This window comes from Dermacentor andersoni, chromosome 5 (genome assembly GCF_023375885.2).
Source record: "Dermacentor andersoni chromosome 5, qqDerAnde1_hic_scaffold, whole genome shotgun sequence".
In the NCBI taxonomy this organism is placed as follows: domain Eukaryota; kingdom Metazoa; phylum Arthropoda; class Arachnida; order Ixodida; family Ixodidae; genus Dermacentor; species Dermacentor andersoni.
Window position 1 is genome coordinate 71801152 of NC_092818.1, and position 7075 is coordinate 71808226.

Here is a 7075-nt window from a genome sequence, read left to right on the forward strand (position 1 = left end):
TGATTGCACTTGCATGAGCACACAGCCGAGACCGAATGGCGACGCGTCGGCGGACACAATAGTGCGCAGGGTCGAATTTCGCGACGCATTGCGCCGAGGTGATCAATTGTTTCAGAGACTAGAATGATTTTTGCTGAGGCAGGCCCCAGTGCCACTCACGGGCTTTCAAGAGAAGACTACGGAGAGGTGCTGACATATCGACACGTTTGCTCACAAACCTTGCCAGATAGTTTATCATGCCCAAGAACCTGCGTACATCAGCAACACTTGATGGCGTAGCCATGTCGTATGTGGCTCGAACTTTCTTGGGATCCGTGGTGATTCCCGACGCATCGACCACGTAGCTTAACAACGCTACTCTGCTGACGCAAAAAGAACATTTTGCCCGATTGAGTGTTACCCTCGCTGCAACGAACCTTTTGAGCACTGCGTGTAGCCGTTCATCATGTTCACGCTTCGTAGCTCCGTAAACCAGAACGTCGTCCATCCGGTTCACCAGTCCTTGAAGGCCATCTAAGATTTCCGTCATTCGCTTTAGAATATATTCCGGGGCCGAGGTGATACCCAACGTCAGTCGCTGGAAGCAGTACCTACCAAACGGGATGATAAATGTTGTTAGCTCTTGACTTTCTTTCACCAATTTAACCTGGTGAAATCCTGAATTGGCATCGAATTTCGAAATATATGTGGCCCCCGCCAATTGCCCAAGTGCGTCGTCTACGGTTTGCAAGACAAACCGTTCACGTAGGACGCTCTTCTTCAGCTGGGTTAGAGCCACACAGATTCGAACTTCCCCATTTGGTTTGACTACTGGGACCATTTCTGCACGCCATGTAGTCAGGCCATCTACCTTGCGAATGACTTTGCTTTTGGAGTCAGAAGTGGGTACGTTGCTACATCGGAGTGGCGTCAGTCTTTCGCTCGCATCACCGCTCCGGCAGCGGACATGACATGGTGTCAAAAGTGCGATCGACCCCCCCCCCCCCGCCATCCTAGTTGCCTTTGCGGCGCTCACTCGGCGTTCGGCCTGCGCGATGACGGCTCCGCCAGTGGCAGCCCCGCCACCGGCAGCCATTACGCCACCGACACCCTTCAACTTCGACCGGACTTCCGAATGGCTAGAATGGATTATGTCTACCCTACACAAGTGTGCGGCGCTTCACTCGCTGACAGTTGGCGATAGAGAAGGCGTAAGTTTGCGTGTCAATTGGGATAAATGTGTGTAGATACTGTGCGCGATACTTGCTATGACAGGAAGCAGCGCTACTCCCTTTGTCATTGTTTAACGAGTGGTACTCACTCTTGCCGACGTTCCGGGGCTGAAACCTTTCTGAAGGTTATCGATACAACGATGGCGGATGAGCGAATTTCTGTATCCTCGAGGAAAGCCGTACATCTCGAAGTGCCGGTAACACGTACAGCACGACAGCACGGTAACACGGCAGCAGCGGTCCGCGAACTTGGCCACAAATATTCATCCCATTTCTTAATATGGCAGTCACTGTTATTGCAGCCAACTGCTGCACGCGTCTTCTACACACATGGTTCAATGCAGCCTGACTGGAGCACAGTGCGATAGCAAAAACTCCGTTCCATTTTCGACAGCTGATGGCACAGAAACAAGGTGGAAGCGGTAGTGGTTTCGTATTCGTGCGCTGTCGCCGAGCCAACGTGAGACGCGCCGCCGAAAGCGCCATCTCGTTTAACTAGAACAACCTGCTTCACGAAAACAGTCTTTAGAAAGGCCGGAGCAAAACCTGCCAGCGTGCGGAATCTCGGAGGCGAAGGTTGAGCTCCGTTGTCTTTCATTATTAACGACAGATGGCGCCATTACTTCTCTAAATGACGAGTGCCATTTCATGCCCTCGGGCACCTGAAAGGAGCAAACGTTCGTATTTATCATGCACGAAGCGAATGCACGAAGCGCTGGTTCCAACTATCCTGTCCAGGAAATGACAGTCGAACGCTATGATTTAAGGGACCCAGATAAAAGGTATTAGTTTCTATATCGAACGCGGGCAACTTACTGACCGATATTCATCAATATTACTCATCATGACATGGACATTGGATATAAAAGACTCAGATCGTCAGTTGCCAAGTGAGGAGCGACATTGCCCGACGCTTCAAGACGCACGTTGTGCGATGTACGAGCTGCGCCGGTATCATAAAAATATCTTGGTATCTACATTACACACAATCTTACATGGAACATTCATATAAATTACATTTACGGTAACGCTAATCGCATGCTTGGGTTTTTACGGCGTAATTTTTCATCGGCAACTGCAGCTGTCAAATTATTTCTGTACAAATCCTTAGAGAGGCCTAAACTTGAATATGCATGCTCCATTGAATCCATTCAAAACCGAGCTACTCGTTTTATTCTTTCGAATTATTCTCGTCATGCAAGTGTCTCATGAATGAAACTAACCCTTGACTTGCCTAACCTAGAGTTACGTCGTAAATACTTTCGCCTATGCCTTTTTCACAAGATTTATTACTCTAACGAAACACTTAAGGATGAACTAATCTCCCCGCCATCGTACATATCGTCACGCACGGATCATCGTTTTAAGGTTGAAGTTCCAACTTGTCGCACCAACGTTTATTTTGATTACTTTCTACCAAGAACGACGAATGATTGGAACCGCCTCCCTGCCTCCATCACTGCCATTTCTGACGCAACGAACTTCAAGAATAATATTAACGAATTTATTTGTAATAATAACCACTCCTCTCTGTAATGCCCCCGGGCCTTGAGAGTATGACAATAAATAAATAAATAAATAAATAAATAAATAAATAAATAAATAAATAAATCTGAGCCTATATTTGTTTTAGTTGGGCATCCTTAACAGCCCTGCATACGCCGTAAACCCGCGGAGGCGTCAATGCGCTTGCACAGTACGCCGGCCAAAGCAAACATCGCGCACGCGGGTCGGTGACGTAGTCCAAGTCCGTCTTGTGCCACAGGCTGTCGCGCGCAGAACACACGAAGCCAAACGGGCAGACGGTAAGTCTTGCTTAAAGATGGCTGTCGCAGCCATTTCCAAAGACAGACATCGGTCTTGCGATGCTGGTATGCAACGTCGGCAGCTAGTCGGGCTTGTCGCTGTTCATCAGTTTGGCAGCGCTCTTGGCACGCTTGTGCAATCTGTCGTTCTCAAATCGCTTCCGTCGTCCTTCTGCTGTTCCGTTGGCGCGTTTCAAAGCCACGAATTGTCTTCTTTGTTGGTGCAATAACGATAGCTTGGCCACATCTTCGTCGTCGACTCCTGCTGCCTCTGTCGCCGAGCTCGTTGTTGTTCGCTGCGTTCGGCGCGACTAATCTCTTTTGTAGACATTTTCGACGACGCTCCCGATTCACTTTTCACGTCTATTTCACACATACGCCCGCGTGCCTATGTGTAAAATAAAGCGTTTTAGTTGAGCGTCCGCAGCACCTGTACATATACACAGGAAGCCCACGGAGGCGACAGTGCACATGCTCAATACGCACGAACAGGCACGGTCTCTTGCGTGCGCCCGCAACTTCTGAAAAGCTGCGTAGCGTACGCTAGGCGCTGTGTGGCCTCTGCAGGACGTTACCGCGTGTCCATAAGAGCGCATTTTTCGATGCTGCAGCACCCGAATATATGACTCCGGCTTGTGGTTTGACTTGGTGGCGGCTGAAATTGGCTACAAAGTTTCAAAAGCTGTCATATACCGGCGCTGAATATCACACTACCGCCTCCTGCGCGTGCAAGTCGGCATTCCCCTTCTCAACTCTTGCCTCCGGCGAAGCATTGGCGTTTGGTGCGTGCACGTGGGCTTCGCTACTTACGCACGACCTCGCGCTCTGCGTACGTGGGTCTATTGCAGTCTATTGACGGAAGTGTGCAGAATCACGTCTACGTTCTTAATAACCCTGAGGAGCACATTAAAGCTCGGGCAAGAAATAATGCGTACTACGCGCAGGTTTGCTTACTACAAAATGAATCACTTGCCAACCTTCTTTCTCCACGGGAGATAATAAATATGTATGTAACAAATTAAACACCAACAACCGTTTAATTTCGTTATATGTGAGCTCGGGTACAATGAATTGGCTGCTGTACCCAACTACTTTTTGCCATACACAATTCTTCCGCGAAACGGTGTTCGAACGTGCACCGAGAATGACCAGCTCCGTGATAATGGTGAGCTCGCACGAGGCAACGGTCTAGCCGCAGGAACAATTCATATCTACCTTCCTCATTTGCGCAATCTGTCGTAAAAACGGTACTGTGGCTGCTGGTGACAGGCCAGTAGTCGAAGCCAAGCCTGCGGACAAATATGCGTATCAATTCACCTCAGGCGCCACGAAAAGGACTGTGCCGTTGACGATTGGCATTCAGTTTGCCGCGCAGAATCGCGCTCAGCGACTTCAGCGATTGCCGCAAGAACCGTGACGAGAATGCGGTTAGGGGCCTGCGAAACACCGCACTCGGAGGGGGAAGGGCGGTGTTTTCAGCTGTGACACATGAACGGCGGCTTTCTTTTTTTCAACACGTTCGCGTTGACGCCCTCCAATCTTTTTCTTTTTTTTTTGTATTCAAGAGGCTTCTCATCTTTTCAATATCCGCTGTGGAAAGCGATAAGGCCGTGCGTTGCGTAAGCACAAAAATGTGTGCAATACTTACTTCTGCTTGACTAGAATACCAGTGCAGGTATTTTTGCAACAGCACATGGTATGGTAATATTTGCTTCCAGAATATATATATATATATATATATATTCTGGAAGGAAGGGGGTTAACCGAGGGGCCCGATTTTTTATTAGACGTATTATAAGAAGCCAACAAACACTGACACCCCCAATGCCCACAAAGCAAGAGGAGCAAGAGAGCGGAAGCACATTTTTCTTTAGAAGTTCACACTTCAAGCACTACAACATGCCTAGACATCACGGGTGAGAAAAATAGAGAAAAAAAACGAATAAGATACATAACGAAGAGAAATGAAAAATACATATACAAAATATATTTTAATGCAATGCTCAATTTTATATAATATCCTGCAAGACACATACGAGATAAGAAAAAGGAATATCGGAAGAACAAGACATAAAATAAATCCCATTACACAGCCTAGAGCGCAGCGTTTGTGATCTACAGCGTGCGATTATGATACGTACTAATAAGAAAGAAATAAGAAATGCATTGGCGTTCCCGCTACTTTTATGCTTAGATGCATAAAACGAAGTTTTGTTCAGGGAGTAACTGGAACGCCCCTGCATTTGCCCATGAACTAGAATTGTACTACCTGCTACAGGCAGCCTTTATAAATTTTGAAAAGTGTTCACTGAAACACCCTCTATATTCGCCGCATTACTTGTGTAAGCATAATAATTGTCCTTCTATCAATCCTAGGTGATTTTCAAACGAATAATGCTAAAATACATCAATTTACCCGTTCATATGAGGAATTCCCTTTCAATAATGCTCAGAGCTGAGTGCTCTGACGGGCTCGATATAGTGCAATGGAAGAAGCGCAACACCATTATCATGTTCTTGTTTGAAAAGCGGAAACCTCCAAGGAAACAACACGATAGATAAAGAAGAGCGGGTCGCAGCAAGCGTCGATAATTAAACGTTCGCCAGTTTTTCAGTCTTAGAAGTACCAATTTCACAGCTGGTTCCACCAATAAGAAGCCAGAAACGGAAAAAGTACCACTCTTATTTTTTTTTGCACTTGGAGAAGGGGCTTCTTTTCCCCCATGTGGGCAGCCTAGGAAATGTCGCTGCCCATTCCTTTTGTATCACCTTCGACGACTGTTAATCACTGTAGTGATAGATATCCTGACAATATTTGAAGGAATCTCCTTTTTTTTTGTCATTTTCGAAAACGAGGAATCCTTTATTGCTTGAGTTCTTGCCTAAGTGCACGCAATGTACTTTGGTAAAAGGAAGTGAACATTCAGTCTCATGTAACTGAAGATGAGCTGCAGACTTCGAGTAACTATCGCAGTATTTACTTCAAGGAAATTTTGAAGCTTTAAAGCGCCCTCGTTGTGTTTGAACGTGTCAAATTTCTTGGAGCCATTGTGCATACTCATCGCCTCAGAAATACTTCAAGGCAGATAGACGAATCTCCATGAAATTAAATCAATACGACCTCCGAAATTAGAGACGAGGTGCAAGAAGCCCCATAAATCTTGCAAGAGACGATGAGAAAAGGCAAGTGCCAACGCATATCACCAAGTTGAGTGTTTACATATTAAGCCAACGTGACATGCTAAGACTGCGGGTACGTTTGTACAGGTGCTCGAAGTGCAACAAAACTTCAGATGATACTGGCCAAGAGACGCTTGTCTTCCCCGGAACTCGACAACAAAGCTTCTCGACAGGCCAACAATAGTACGCGCCGCAGCATTGTGAGACGAGAGGAGAGAGGAACACAGAGAGACTGGGGCGAGACATCGTGGCGTCGCATCGGTCAGTGTCACCAGATCCGGGCACTTGAGGATTCAAGCTAAGACGATCGAGGGTGGTCCGTTACGCGCCTTCGAGGGCGCCTTCTATCTTCTCAGAACCGCCGCGCTCGTCTGGTATCGATTTCAATCTCTGAAGAAAACTGTGCAGTACTGACGGAGCCTAGAGAACTTGCCCAACACGATTAAGGGAGCGATCGCGCTGTCATAAATTGCGTCCCCGGCCGGATGTACATTTCTGCGTGATGTCGTTTGCCGTATAAATAATCGAGCAAAAATCTCTGTTAGACCCGCAAGTAGTGTCATTACCTCACTTAACTAGTGCGCGTAATATGCGAAGCGCAAGCGCTGTCGAATGTCGGAACTACTTTCCTTTGTGCAGTGGGGGTCACTGGAGCGCATCCCGCAGCCTCGACAGCCCTGCACGTCTTCTGCACGACAGTACAGGGATGTGGATATCACGCAACCCTATTGCTGTGTATCAGTCTTTGGTATCCTTCCCCTTCGCAAGGCGCATAATTCATTCAGACAGCGCTGACAGGACGCGCTTGCCCCGGACGGTCTCTCATACTTCGGCGCCAGCGCGTCTCCAATGTCGTGTCGTTGTTGTATAAGAAACCGT